General features: G+C 39.1%; 1 protein-coding gene across 3 annotated transcripts in view; it reads right to left on the bottom strand.

Annotated features, from left to right (window-relative positions):
• CDK19 (cyclin dependent kinase 19) overlaps positions 1 to 16405 on the bottom strand; it is a 173203-nt gene that overhangs the window by 129353 nt on the left and 27445 nt on the right. Inside the window, exon 2 of one of the 3 annotated variants that reach the window (XM_067702349.1) lies at positions 12002 to 12063. The exons of the other annotated variants lie outside the window; for them this stretch is intronic. The gene's annotated coding sequence lies outside the window, so the exon portion shown is untranslated. The remainder of the gene's footprint in view (positions 1 to 12001; positions 12064 to 16405) is intronic. 3 annotated transcript variants of the gene reach the window in all.

The raw sequence follows: 16405 nt of genomic DNA, 5'->3' as shown, positions 1-16405 counted from the left end.
CACCTCCTACAGTAATGGAAATAAAAATAAACAAATGGGACCTAATGAAACTTAAAAGCTTTTGCACAGCAAAGGAAACCATAAACAAGATGAAAAGACAACACTCAGATGGGAGAAAATATTTGCAAACGAATCAACTGACAAAGGATTAATCTCCAAAATATATAAACAGCTCATGAAGCTCAATATTAGAAAAACAAACAACCCAATCCAAAAATGGGCAGAAGACCTAAATAGACATTTCTCCAAAGAAGACATACAGATGGCCAAGAAGCACATGAAAGGCTGCTCAACATCACTAATTATTAGAGAAATGCAAATTAAAACTACAATGAGGTATCACCTCACACCAGTTACAATGTGCATCACCAGAAAACCTACAAACAACAAATGCTGGAGAGGGTATGGAGAAAAGGGAACCCTCTTGCACTGTTGGTGGGAATGCAAATTGATACAGCCACTATGGAGAGCCGTATGGAGGTTACTTAAAAAACTGAAAATAGAATTACCATATGACCCAGCAATCCCACTACTGGGCATATACCCAGAGAAAACCATAATTCAAAAAGACACATGCACCCCAATGTTCATTGCTGCACTGTTTACAATAGCCAGGTCATGGAAGCAACCTAAATGCCCATCGATAGACGAATGGATAAAGAAGTTGTGGTACATATATACAATGGAATATTACTCAGCCATAAAAAGGAATGAAATTGGGTCATTTGTAGAGACATGGATGAATCTAGAGACTGTAATACAGAGTGAAGTAAGTCAGAAAGAGAAAAACAAATATTGTATATTAACGCATATACGTGGAACCTAGAAAAATGGTACAGATGAACCAGCCTGCAGGGCAGAAATTGAGACATAGATGTAAAGAACAAACGCATAGACACCAAGGGGGGAAAGTGGCGGGGGGTGTGATGAATCGGGAGATTGGGATTGACATATATACACTAATATGTATAAAATGGATAATAAGAACCTGCTATATAAAAAAATAAATTCAAAAATCCAAATTTCTAAAAAAAGGAAAAAAAAGAATAAAATATGGAATAAAATTTTTGAAAAACAAAAACCAAAAATATCATTTAGTTTTACATTGGTAATTCTGAATTATTCAATATCATGAACTCTATATTCACTCAGCCTAGCAGCAATGATTCCTTATTTGGGGACTCTTTCCTTTATTATACAATACCATAATGTTTTTTAATTTATCATGAAATTTTCCAAAAATGAACAAACAAAAAATCAAAATAAATGACAGTGATACTCTATGTAACTCTCACACAGCTTCAACAATTATCAATACGTGGCCAATCTTATTTCTACTGCCTCCACTTTTCTTGATTATTTTGAAACAAAACCCAGACATCCTATCATTTGCCATAACAATTCAATACCATAGCATTTTTAATAAGCAGGATTTTTTCATTTAAATGATAATAGTCCTTTAAAAATAATTCTGAAATATTGAAAATCTTGTACCAGAGGATACTGTTATTATTTTGTATTCCCCTTATTAACGAATAATGTCAAATAACACTAGCACCTTCTTTATGCTTTCATGTACCATATATTTCATCTACTCGTTCTCTAAGTATCACCAAAGTACAGTAATAGTCTCTCTTATTCAAGTTCAGTATTTCCCTGCAACATGGAAATCTGACAGTTTATCTTTTTGCCTTCATTCTTTAGAAAGACTGCTTTTTATTTAGTCTCTTTTCTTAAAAACTAATTTATTAATATATCTCTCTTTCTCTAAAAAACAATCTTCATTTTATAATATTTCTTTTATTCAGAATTCTAATTCAGATAAACATTTACTGTTTTAAAAGCTCTAAAATAATAAAATTCCAGAAACTCCTATTATGGCAAATTCTTATTGCTCAGAAGTGATTTTAATTAAAACAAACATATCCGCAGTAATGCTTTAAGAATTCAGGTATCAAAAGTGTTAAGTTTAGGGCTTCCCTGGTGGCGCAGTGGTTGAGAGTCCGCCTGCCGATGCAGGGTACACGGGTTCGTGCCCTGGTCTGGGAGGATCCCACATGCCGCGGAGCGGCTGCGCCCGTGAGCCATGGCCGCTGAGCCTGCGCGTCCGGAGCCTGTTGCTCCGCAGCGGGAGAGGCCACAGCAGTGAGAGGCCCGCGTACCGCAAAAAAAAAAAAAATCCATGCTACATTCAAGAAATTAGCAGAAGACAAGTATAGCTAGAACACAGAGATGAAGTAATACATAAAAAGAGTAAAGAAGATGGAATTACCATAGTCTTGTATGGTATGCTAAAAAAGCTGGCATTTTTCCTGTATAATGGGAAGCCATCAGAGGTTTTCAAGCAAGAGAAATATATGATCAAACAAGTATTCTCAATTAGCAGATAGTATGCAGGGTGAATCAGAAGGTTTAAAGCCAGAGGTAGGCAGACCATTGTAAAAGTTCTGGGAAGGACTGCGGAAGGCCAAAATTAGAGTAAATAAGGTAAGAATGGAGGGAATGCATTCAAGAGGCCATCCAGATATAGACTTATCTACTGTGGTCAAATATATATATAGAAACACTGTAGGCATTAAAGATGTATTTGATGAATAAATGTGTATGCACATATGTGTACATGTAAATAAGAGAGTGCTAAGCAGACAGCCAGAGAAACAGCTGAAGATGACTGAGGTTTCCAGTGAGTGAAAGCAAGGCTATTTACACCACACCTTCTACTACCCCTGCCCAAGAAAAGAATAATACTGACAATGAGCCAGCTAGCAAGTAAAGAATAAATTCATTCTGGATGTGTAGATTTTGAAGTGACTACTGGATAGCCAGGAGAAGATGAACAAAAGGAAATAAAGTGCAATTTAGAAAAGAAAACATCACTACACAGGCAACTGTTAAAGTCACAGAAGTAAACGTGATCACAAAGAGAGCACAGAAGAAAAGAGCTGAAGATGGTAGCCTAGGCTCTTTCACATCATGGCACCTACCTAATGTTAACATTTATATTGCTTACCAGAGTCAACTGACAGTGCTCATGGGCTGCCACTGCCCCAAACTCCACCAGTGGCTGAAGAACTTAGAGGATTAATAATAGGACCCATAACTTATTCACAGTAGCCATGCCACAGGGATTGGGAAGCCCTTCTCTGCTGCATGCCACTACCTTCAACAGGCTGCAGGAGAAACATTTAAAGGTCCTTGATAATAGGTAAATCTAGATGTGAGACACTACAAGAAAATTGGTCTGACTTCTAAAAAAAAAAAGAAAAGACTCATAAAAAAGGTAGGGTTGGGGGAGAGTCTACTCAAGACATGTAACAACTAAATATTATGCACAAAAACCTTATAGATTGTAGTTTATAAAAAAACAGCTACAGGGCTTCCCTGGTGGCGCGGTGGTTGAGAGTCCGCCTGCCGATGCAGGGGACACGGGTTCATGCCCCGGTCCGGGAAGACCCCACATGCCACGGAGCGGCTGGGCCCGTGACCCATGGCCGCTGAGCCTGCGCGTCCAGAGCCTGTGCTCCACAACGGGAAAGGCCACAACAGTGAGAGGCCCGCATACCGCAAAAAAAAAAAAGTTCACCAGAAAGCAACGATCTCCTTCTAGGAGGGAAGGAGAAAAATATAAATATTTTGTCATTCTCTAGTCTAGCACTATCAAATCAGATAGAACTAGATCATCAACCTGCTCCTTTAGGTACACTTTCAGATTTCAGTCTTCATGAAATCATCTCAAATCATAAGTATCAATGAGAAAACAAACACTCAAAAAAGAAATCCACAAGTCAAGATATCAAAATCAACACTTAAAATTTAAATATATACTAGTTTTTCACCACACTCCTGAAAGTTCAGCCAAACTGCTGTGGCCTCTCCCGTTGCGGAGCACAGGCTCCAGACGCACAGGCTCAGCGGCCATGGCTCACGGGCGCAGCCGCTCCCCAGCATGTGGGATCCTCCCGGACTGGGGCATGAACCCGCGTCCCCTGCATCGGCAGGCGGACTCTCAACCACTGCGCCACCAGGGAAGCCCAGGAATCTTCTTTCGATAACGTTTAAGCTATTACATGTTTTTCTTGGCTGATCTTAAGTACTATGATAACAGAGAATGTGATACTGTGATATAATAAGAAAACATATCGTGGGGTCTTCCTCAGGGGTTCCTCGCTCACAACTCCTAAAATCCTTGTAATTTCCTAAGTGATTAGAGCATATGAGCATCTTTTCTTATAATATTTGGTTTTTATTCCTGGAATAGCTTCAGAAGGATAAAAATAAAAGAAGCTCTTTTGTTATTCATAACAAGCCCCTTTCAACCACACCTGAGTTTATGTTAATGAAGTGACTTTTGGAAAGTCCTTAGAGAACCACTTGATGGGGACTGGTTGCCTGGGGAACAAACCAAGTAATCAGAACTTTGAGCATGCCCACCGCCACCCCAACCCCAAATGGGGCCCTGGGGATTTAATTATTCACAATGGTCAAGGATTTAATCAATCACACCTACATAATGAAGCCTCCATAAAAATCCCTAAAGTACAGAATTCAGAGAGCTTCTGGGCTGGTGAACAAGAACACATCCACTTGCTGGGATGGTGGTACACCCCAAAACTCCACAGGGACAGAAGCTCTTGTGCTTGGGACCCTTCTGGACATAGACCTAGCCCTATATATTCTTCATCTGACTGTTCATTTGTATCCTTTAATATATCCTTTGTAATAAACCAGTAATCTAGTAAGTAAACTGTTTTCCTGAGTTCTATGAGCCATTCTAGTAAATGACTGAACCTGAGGAAGGGGTCGTGGGGACCTTCAATTTGTAGCTGAGTCAGAGGTTGTGGGCAACCTGGGGGACCCAACACTTGCCACTGGCATCTGAAGTGAGGGGCAGTCTTGTGGGACTGAGCCTTTAACCTGTGGGGTCGAAACTGAGTTAAACTGTAGGATACCCAGCTGGTGTCGGAGAATTGGCCAGTATGGGGAAAAAACCTGCACATCTCTGGTGTCAGAAGTAATTTGGGAAGTGTTGGGTGTAAGGGGAGTTGTGAATAGAGAGATAAACAGAGTTTTTCCTTTCAGATAGTCTATTTCCTAATACAGTAAGTATCCGTGCTAGAATCCGAACCATTTGAACCATTATAATCCACAATCACTGAAATACACTTGAAAAAGCAAATTCCTTTAAATGACTTTACTTGAAACTTTAATCAACATGACATATATCATAAAGTAAAAAGTCAGCTATTAGCTATAAAGAATTAATTTTTTTTAGAAGTTTCCATATAGGTTAACCTGGATTAGTCTGTATAAAAATTCAGGTAAACCTAATGTTGTCAGATGATCCATTTCATAGGAATATCAACCTAAGATCAAATTCTAGTCACTAAAAAGCTAAAAAACAAAACAAGAAGTTAGGAAAATAAAGCTGTTGCCCAGACAAGAACAAAGATAAATACCAATAATAGGGACTTCCCTGGTGGCACAGTGGTTAAGAATCCGCCTGCCAATGCAGGGGACACAGGTTTGAGCCCTGGTCCGGGAAGATCCCACATGCTGCCGAGCAACTAAGCCCGTGCACCACAACTACTGAGCCTGCGCTCCAGAGCCCGCGGTACAACTACTGAGGCTGCACTCTAGAGCCTGTATGCCACAACTACTGAAGCCCGTGTGCCTACAGCCCGTGCTCCGCAACAAGAGAAGCCACTGCAATGAGAAGCTCGCACACCGCAACAAAGAGTAGCCCCTGCTCGCCGCAACTAGAGAAAGCCCGCATGCAGCAATGAAGACCCAATGAAGCCAAAAATAAATAAAATAAATTTATTAAAAAACAATAATAATGAATCAAGTCATAATTTGAGAAAAAAAGCATTTTTCTTTTATCATTAAATCACCTTTAAAACATAAAAATTTATGCTATCCAGTACCACAACACATTTATAATAAGAGTTATAAAAATAGCTACATTTATATAGTACTTAGTATAAGGTAGGTATCGTTCTTTGAGCCTCAACCACATTAACTCTTTTAATCCTCACAACGTGCTAGGAAGCAAGTACTATACTCTCTCCATTGTACAGATGAGGACACTAAAAGCAGAGAGGTTAGATCACTCTAGGTCACACAGCTAGTTAAGGGGCAGATCCAAGATTCACCAGGATCTAGGAAGCCTGGCTCCAGAGTCTGTGCTTTTGGTCACTACAGCTTCACTTCTTCTTATCCCCCTTCTGCAAAAGGGAATAGCACGTGTCAAGGCTCAGAGGCAAAAAAGAACGATGAATTTGAAGTTTGGTAAAGCTGGTTTAGAATAGGGGAAAGCAAGTTAAAGCTGAATGAAAAGAAGGCAGGGCCAGTTCAAACAGGAACAGGTAAGCCACATTAAGGAAACTGGACTTCATCCCAAGCAGAAAAGGATTTTAATCAATCTGTGTTTTTGTGAATAGTTTGGAGGTGAAGAGGGAACAAGGAGACTAACATTAAAAGGCCTTTGCAGGAATTTAAGAGATGACTACAGTCTAAATTAGAATGGTGGCAGAAGAAATAAAAAGTAGATGGAACTGAAAGATAATTAGGAAACAGTATCAACAGAACATGCGGTTAAGAAACAAGAGAAAGTAAAGCAAAAATGATTCTCACTTTTTGACTTGGACAACTGGGTGACAGTGGTGCCATTCACTGAGCTAAAAAGAACAGACTGGGGAAGTTTTTGTAAATTGAAGTTGAGAGAACTTGTTTAAATGGAGATGTCGAAAAGGCATTTGGATAAACCTAGAGCTTAGAAGGAAGATGTGGGCTAGAGACAGAGAGTGAAAAAATTTAGAAATGAAACTCATGACAATAGCAGAGAGGACAGAACCCTGAAGAACATCATTTAAGGAGAAGAACCTCCACAGTATTAACAGTGTATACTACACTACATGATGCTTAACACTGCTCAGTGGTTTCTAATTATGTTACTTTACTCTGGTCTTCCCAACTAACACAAACGTCACTGAAAGCAAGGACTCGTTCTATTAGGGCTTTGCAACTCCCCAGCTTTTAACATATCAATGGCTAGTTGTGGGGTACTTAACCAACTGAGATATGCGAAAGGGATACATAAAATATAATTGACTTTAGGAAGCTCCTTTTTTTAGGGTTCCTCTGATCTTTCAATTTGCCCCAGGCTTTTGCTCCCCTCCACACTTGCTGCACTGATTGCTCTAACTCAGCAAAGAAGTTGTTGGTAATTGATGATGTGGGACTTACACAATGGTTCTGTGGTAGACTCTCTCGTTCTCAACACCTATAAGCAAATCCAGTTGAAATTAAGAGAAAAATGGAGGCGTTCTTATTTAAGATAATAGACACAGTTTGTTCTATTGCATTTTACTACAACAGTAGAAATGTTTATATTTTTATATTATACTGTCAAATCACAAAATACTTGTTGTGTTTGGCCCTCGGTCTTTTCCACACTGATTGATCTTCCTGATCTCTCTTTCCTTTATTCTTCTCTACATCAGACAAGGTTGACCTTTCCAGAAATTTTGTGAACACTCTACTCTAGCCTGAGGTCAAAGCTCTCTGCTCTGCATTCACCAAGCACATTTCTGTACTATACACATGACATGAGGTCAAAGCTGAGGTCAAAGCTCTCTGCTCTGCATTCACCAAGCACATTTCTGTACTATACACATGACATGCATCATATACCACTTCGTAAGGTAACTTTTCCATAGTATGTGATTTAAAGAGCTTAGATGATGGAATTATACACCTATTATATTGATGCTAAGTCACACAGCTAAGAAATTACTTATACCCTCATAGTACCAGTTTTTGCACCTGTTAATTAAGAATAATACTAACATTGCACAATTTTCAAGATAAATGAGATCACATATGTAAAATACCTAGCACAGTGTTATAGCTGAGATATAGTCTTTGCCCTACAGAAGTTCACCAGAGAGTAGAGGAAGTAAGTAATGTGCACAGTTACTAAATATAAGGTATTATGTGAAAAAGTGCCTGAATCCCATCATTTAAAATATTTTTACAACCATCAATTTAATCCTATCTTTCTCAAAGAAGTTTAGGTGAGGGAAAGGGACTGCAGGGTGGGAGAAGAGTCCTCTTATGACCTGATATGAGCAATACTTCACATCTTTTATATCACTAATTAGGATAATCTATTGAGATTATCATAGGTCATGAAAAGAAACTAGATGGTTTCCCCGATAAGATCAGGAACAAGGCAAGAATATCTGCTCACTCTACTCCTGTTGAAAATCATACTGGAAGTCCTAGCCAATACAATAAAATGTGGAAAGGAAATAAAAAGTACACAGATTAAGAAATAAAATTGTATTTGTATAACTGTCTGGAGAAAATCCAAAGAACAAGAGAACTCCTGGAACAAATAAGCAATGATAGCAAGGTTGCAGGATACAAGGTTAATATACAAAAGCAATTGCTTTCTTATATACCAGCAATGAAAAGTTGGAATTGAAAATTAAATACACAATAATATTTACAATAGCACCCAAAAAAATGAATTACTTAGGTATAAACCTAACAAAACATGTGTAAGATCTATACAAGGAAAACTATAAAACTGAAGAATCAAAAAATATCTAAATGAAGGGAGAGATATTCCATGTACATGACTAAGAAAACCTAATATTGTCAAGATGTAAATTCTTCTCAATTTGATCTATAGATTCAACATAATCCCAATCAAAATCCCAGCCAGTTATTTTGTGGACACTGACAAACTGACACTCAAGTTGATATGGTATAATCACATTGGAAGACAGTTTGGCAGCTTCTTACAAAACTAAACATACTCTTATCATATAATCCAGCAGCTGCACTCCTTGATATTTATCAAAATGAACTGAAAACTTCAGTCCCCACAAAAATCTGCACACAAATGTTTATAGCAACTTTATTCATAACTGCCAAAACTTAGAAGCAGCCAAGATATCTTTCAGTAGGTGAATGAATAGATTAACTGTGGTATATCCAGATGGTGCGATATAATTCAACACTAAAAAGAAATGAGCTATCAAGCCATGAAAAGGCATGGAGGAAGCTTAATGCTTATTACTAAGTGAAAAAGGCTCAACTGGGGCTTCCCTGGTGGCGCAGTGGTTGAGAGTCCGCCTGCCGATGCAGGGGACACGGGTTCGTGCCCCGGTCCGGGAAGATCCCACATGCCACGGAGCGGCTGGGCCCGGGAGCCACGGCCACTGAGCCTGTACATCCGGAGCCTGTGCTCAGCAACGGGAGAGGCCACAAGAGTGAGAGGCCCGCGTACAGCAAAAAAAAAAAAAAAAAAACCTAACCTGAAAAGGTTACGTACTGTATGATTACAATTATGACATTCTGGAAAGAGAAAACTATATAGACAAAAAAAGATCTGTGCTTGCCAGGGGCTCAAAGGAAGGGAGGCAGGGATAAATGGATGGAGCACAGGTGAGAGACAGGAGGGAAGGGAGCAGGGCAGAACCATTAAAAGAATAACACAGCTGTTGAGGATATGGCAAATACTGGTTAGAACAAACTAGGCCCAAGATGGAGGAAGAATCTACTTCCAGTAGATCCTGAGCCTCAATATACGCTCATTGTAATACACCCACAGGTGCCATGACAGTTCCAAGGCTGACCCTAAAAGGCCAAAAAGTGGGCAGTGGCCCAATTCCTAGAAATCCCCACCCCTTCTCCAAGATAGTTAGAATATTCTTCCCACTTGTTAGCCTATGAAATTACCCAGCCCATAAAAACTAACCACCCCACAGCACGGGGCCACTCTTGCCTTTGGAGACATCTGCATTGTGCCTATGGAATGTGTATCTCTCTAAATAAACTTGCTTTCACTTTACTATGGCTTGCTCTTGAATTTTGCCCTGCACGAAGCCAAGAACCCTCACTTGGCTGCCCGTCCCAGGAACTCGCCCAAGACCTGTGACATGACCAACCTCTTGTGCCCCATTCTCCTGCAACAGGGGATATGTTTAGAGCAGTAAAATTATTCTGTATGATACTGTAATGGTGGATACATGTGATTATGCATTTTGTCAAACCCACAGAATATACAACACAAAGAGTGACCCTTAAGGTAAACTACGGATTTAGTTAATAACAATGAATAATAATGGCTCATCAATTGTAGCAAACATACCACTAAAGCAAGATGTTAATCATAGGGAGATGGGGGTGGGGAGGATAGGGTTGAGGCAGTAAAAGGGTATATAGGAACTCTCTGTACTTTCCACTCAATTTTTCTGTAAACCTAAAGCTGCTCTAGGGACTTCCCTGGTGGCGCAGTGGTTAAGAATCCGCCTGCCAACGCAGGGGACATGGTTCAAGCCCTGGTCCGGGAAGATCCCACATGCCGCGGAGCAACTAAGCCCGTGCGCCCCAACTACTGAGCCTGCACTCTAGAGCCTGCGAGCTACAACTACTGAGCCCACGGGCCACAGCTACTGAAGCCCGTGCGCCTAGAGCCTGTGCTCTGCGACAAGAGAAGCCACCACAATGAAAAGCCTGCACACCTCAACGAAGAGCAGGCCCCGCTCGCCAGAACTAGAGAAAGCCCACGCGCAGCAACAAAGACCCAACGCAGCCAAAATAAATTAATTAATTAAAGAAAGAAAGAAAGAAATTACTTCCAATCTATTGTTGGTAAATAGAAAATATCCTCCAACTGGCCAGTGAAAAAACCAAAAGAGGGACTTCCCTGGCAGTCCAGTGGTTAAGACTCCGTGCTTCCAATGCAGGGGGGTGCAGGTTCGATCCCTGCTTGGGGAACTAAGATCCCACAGCCTGCGTAGCGTGGCCAAAAAATTTTAAAAAAAAGAAAAAAGAGAGAAAGGAGAAAGGGCGTAGGAGGTAAAATTGCAGCTAACTCAATAAAAAGCCTGAAACTCCTCTAGTTAAGAAGAGCAGCTCCTCTGAATAGAAGGAAAGTGAAAGAAATAGTGAAATTGGGTTGATCGTAAAATGGAGTGATCCTGTGCAGGGCACAGAGTAGAAACTTAATAAATATATACTCCCCTAACTTCACATAGGTGTATATCCTTAATATACAGTATAATATGCAGTCACTTGATATCAATACAAATATAATTTCCAGAAGACATAAGAAAACCATTCCTCTACTTCCCATTCAGAATCTATCTGAAAACTAGCCATGTTATTAACTTTAAGAATACAACACTGTTAGCTGCTATAGGTCTTTAAAAAAAAAAAAAACCCTACTCAAGTATCATCTGAAGAAAGTTCATAAATGGTTTCATAAATTCAAAGAAAGTAATATCTGTGATATCTGACACCTAAATGGCAACATATTTGTATTTTTTTAAAAAATCAAAGAAGTATTACCCAGGAAAGTTATGTCATATTATTTTCTGAAAAATAACTCATTAAGAAAGTCTCTATAAAAACATATTTTACAAATGTGTGGGATCTGTCTGTTTCTCTACTGAAACAAGAACTAACTTGAGAGAAGAGCATATTAACAAGTTCTGAAGAGAGAGGTAATTAGCATATTGGAAACTCAAGATTTTTGGCACATGGGTCTGTCCTCCAGTCATGAGTCATGGACTAGGCTGCCTATTTATTGTGAAGCAATCTTTCAGTAAAAAGGGCAGCAAGGAAGAATACAACATGAATAATGACTTGGATAACTTCTGAGGAAGAAATCATAGTGAAATTAGGTCTGAGAAAGTTAGATAGCATATACTATACATTATGCTAATGCTCTTTTCCTTTTACTCTTACTGTTTAGTTAACAGCAGAGAAACTGAAATTTAGTCCTTAGTTCTATTTAACGTTTTCCATTTTTTATGGATTTTAGTAATACCGAATAAAATTATTCAAGTATTAGCTTGGCTTTACGTTTTGTGAAATGCACCATTATAAATTATTTTGTGATAACATTTGTGAAAACCTCTCACCTGTCACATACCCACCCCAGCACACACACACAATGACACCAGAAGGCAACACTCTGCTTTACCTTCTGCTGAAAAGTCTGCTACCTCCAACGCTTGAGGTCCATACACGAAGCCCTCCTGGAATCTATGAACACAGCAGAGGCAAAAGGCAGAGAAGTTTATGTAGATTTAAAGTTACACTGCCCAAAACATAAAATGCCAAACGCCTACCACAAGTCTACATATCTGCCAAGGATATCAGATTCTGGATTCGACAATGAGTAAATCAACACTATACTGATATCATTCAGGGTTCATTATACATTATGCAGCTAATTACCTGAAAAAAAACAAAAGTTGAGCCTTAACTAATATATATTCTCACCAATATAGGTGATTTACACTATCAAAAATGTTAATAACAAATTTTTAAAATCATGTGAGAGAGCCAATACATATATAAGGAATATATAAGAAATTAAGTAGAAAAATATACTTCACATAATGAAGTGTGATAGACTCTACAGCTCAAGGTACATTCTTTCTTAGGACCGGAGACTGCTGGGAATATAGGAGAAAAACGGTTAGAAACAGACATGCATAGGGGAAAGGGAAAAGTAGAACTGTAAAGATATTCTAATGCCAAGATTTAATTTAAGTCTGACAGCAATGTTGAAATGAGTCAGATATTACATATGCTAAGCAGTATAGGGGAAATCTACCTTGTTCGAATCATATAAAATATAAACATGAAATGCTTTTCAGAAAACATTCATGTAAAAAAATTAAGAATTTAGGGACTTCCCTGGCAGTCCAGTTAAACTCTGCGCTCCCAATGCACAGTTAAAACTGCATTTTTAAACTCTGCGCAGTTAAAACTCTGCGCAGGTTAAAACTCTGCGCTCCCAATGCAGGGGGGCAAGTGTTCAATCCCTGGTCAGGGAACTAAGATCCCGCATGCCCCACAGTGCAGCAAAAAAAAAAAATTAAGAATTTAATCAGGTGTATAGCTGATTCACTTTGTTATAAAGCAGAAACTAACACACCATTGTAAAGCAATTATACTCCAATAAAGATGTTAAAAAAAAAAGAATGAGATACAAATAAATTACACTATATAGCAAAAAAAAAGAATTTAATCAGGTAAAACATTTAGATCTCAGATTTCATTTCATTCTTTGCTGATGTTGGGCTTAAAGACTACAAAATGCAGCTAGTATATGAGAAAAGGAGTCAGATAAATTTTACTAGCTATTAAATTTAAAAGAGGGAGGCATGCTATCTTTATGTAATATCGAGAAATCCTTAAAAATACCATCAAACAATGAGGAAAGAAAGAACGAAGCATTGTCTTAAAACATGATGATATGTCGGGCTTCCCTGGTGGCGCAGTGGTTGAGAGTCCGCCTGCCAATGCAGGCGACACGGGTTCGTGCCCCGGTCGGGGAAGATCCCACATGCCGCAGAGCGGCTGGGCCCGTGAGCCATGGCCACTGAGCCTGCGCGTCCGGAGCCTGTGCTCCGCAACGGGAGAGGCCACAACAGTGAGAGACCCGCGTACCGCAAGAAAAAAAAAAAAAATCCGCCTGCCAATGCAGGGGACTCGGGTTCGAGCCCTGGTCTGGGAAGATCCCACATGCCCGTGCGCCACAACTACGGAGCCTGCACTCTAGAGCCTGCAAGCCACAACTACTGAGCCCACGCACCACAACTACTGAAGCCCTCACACCTAGAGCCCGTGCTCCGCAACAAGGAGAAGCCACCGCAACGAGAAACCCACGCACCACAACGAAGAATAGCCCCTGCTCACCACAACTAGAGAAAGCCTGCGCTCAGCTATGAGGGTCCAACACAGCCAAAAATAAACTTATTTTAAAAATAGTAATAATCACAGAATGTTATATTTTGCAAAAATTTAAATCAGTGCATTTGACATAAATTAACAATTTAATAAAAGTTGTTAACTAAGAAACACAGGGAATATAGAGTGCCAAGCCAAAAAATTTGGGGAGGAAACCCAAAGAAGCAAAGCAAAAGGCTGAGCTGGTCAAAAGAGCCTAGAGTAACAGACAGGGCTAAATGGCAGCCAGTAGGTCACAGTCTCCAAGAGATGGTTGTATCGTGTTACTAATTTAGCAGTTTGCCCAGTACTCTCTGCCTTGGGTGTATCTTAATTCCCAAAACAACCTTATAGACTACACCCTCCTCTAACACAGTGCTTGTGACATTTTAAGCTAAGGACCTGATACACAGTAACTACTTTCATATTGCATATATTTTTAAAAACCTGAGATAAGATCCCACCTAATAAAACAATAATGGAGCAAAAGCTTATCTAGTATGTATGATGTGCCAGGCACAGTTCTAAAGCTCTACAAGTACTAGCTCACTTGGTCTTTACAACTCTGAGATAAGTTCTGTTATTATCCTCACTTTACAGATGAAAAACTGAGACACAGGGAGCTTAAGAAACTTGCCTACGGACTCCCCTGGTGGTCCAGTGGGTGAGACTCCACGTTGCCAAAGCAGAGGTCCCGGGTTCGATCCGTGGTCAGAGAACTAGTTGCATGCTGCAACTAAGTTCGCATGCCACAACTAAAAGATCCCGCGTGCTGCAACAAAGATCCCGCATGCTGCAACTAAGACCCGGTGCAGCCTAAATAATTAATTAATTAATTTAAAAGGAAAAAAAAAAAACTTGCCTAAACGCACAAAGCCTTAAATGGCAGACCTGCGATTCAAACCCAGACTGTCTACTTCTAGACCACACTCTTAGTCACTGTATCATCCAGACTATGGAATTAAAATCACACAAACCAAGCACTTAACTATAGGTAAAAAGTTAAACAATTAAAAACTGTTCTTAAGTATTCAATCATGTTATATATATTCTTCAGCATTTGCGACATTTCCTTGGAAAATTAAAATTCAAATGATTGTTGTACAAAATATGTTAAAAAATGAGAAATGCTTACAATACAAAACCAAAAGAAAAAATTTAAAAACAAAAAAAGGCCTAAAAAAGACTAAAGAACATATATCCAAATAACATTCAAATAATATTGGTGTTAGAGTAGCAAAATTGAGTGATTCCATTTCCATTTATTAAAACGTGTTGTCATATGATTACACAACTAAGACATTTTTAAACCTTCAAAAAAATTCAACACAATGGATACTACCACATACCAATTAGGATGGCTACTATCAAAAAAAAATTTTTTTAAGGAAAAAAACAAGCGTTGGCAAGGTTGTGGAAAAGTTGGGACCCCTATATACTGTTGGTGAGAATGTAAAATGGTGCAGTTGCTATAGAAAATACTATGACAGTTCTTCAAAAGATTAATAATAGAATTACTACATTATTCAGCAATTCCACTTCTGGGTATATAGCCAAAGGAGTTCAAAGCAGGGATTCTCAAAGAAATATCTGTACACCCATGTTCACAACAGCCTTATTCATAACAGCCAAAAGGTGGAAGCCACCCAAGTCTCCATCAATGGATGAATGGATAAACAAAATGTGCTATATACATACGCTGGAATAGTATTCAGCCTTGAAAAAGAAGAAAATGCCTGCACATACTACAACATGGCCTAACCTTGAGGACATTACGCTAGATAAAATAAATAAGTCCCAAAAGGACAAATACTGATGATTCTTCTTATATGAGGTACCAGAGTCATCAAATTCATAGAGATAAAAAGTAGGATGGTGGTTGCCAGGGGCTGGGAGAAGGGGAAAAATGGGAAGTTATTCTTTAATAGGTACAGGGTATCAGTTTTACAAAATGAAAAGGATTTTGTGAATAGATGGTGGTGATGGTGGCACAAAAACATTAATGTATTCGATGTCGCTGAACTGTACACTTAAAAATGATTAAAATGGTAAATTTTATTTTATGTGTACATATGTTGTCACAATTCTTTAAAAAAGTAATAGGTGTTAAGTGTATAACATACAAAAAGGTATGTATAAAAAAAGATAAAGAAAATTATGTTATTTCATCTTCCAGAAAAAGTACTATAAATCCTTTTTTTAAAATGTATTTCTTTTATTTATTTATTTTTGGCTGCATTGGGTCTTCGTTGCTGTGCACGGGCTTTCTCTAATTGTGGTGAGTAGGGGCTACTCTTCGTTGCAGTGCGCGGGCTTCTCATTGCAGTGGCTTCTCTTGCTGCAGAGCACGAGCTCTGGGCTCGTGGGCTCTAAAGCGCAGGCTCAGTAGTTATGGCGCTTGGGCTTAGTTGCTCCGCAGCATGTGGAATTTTCCCAGACCAGGGCTCGAACCTGTGTCCCCTGCATTGGCAGGCGGATTCTTAACCACTGCACCACCAGGGAAGCCCTATAAATCTCTTTTTAATGTATATTGTTACATGGTTGAAACAAGTATACTATACACTTTTTTTAAAAAAGTAATTACTATCAATGCTATGCTTACCAATGTCAATCCTCCTTAGTACTGAAATAATTTTACTAAACATTT

This window comes from Pseudorca crassidens, chromosome 13 (genome assembly GCF_039906515.1).
Source record: "Pseudorca crassidens isolate mPseCra1 chromosome 13, mPseCra1.hap1, whole genome shotgun sequence".
In the NCBI taxonomy this organism is placed as follows: domain Eukaryota; kingdom Metazoa; phylum Chordata; class Mammalia; order Artiodactyla; family Delphinidae; genus Pseudorca; species Pseudorca crassidens.
This window is presented reverse-complemented; position numbering and strand designations above follow the sequence as displayed.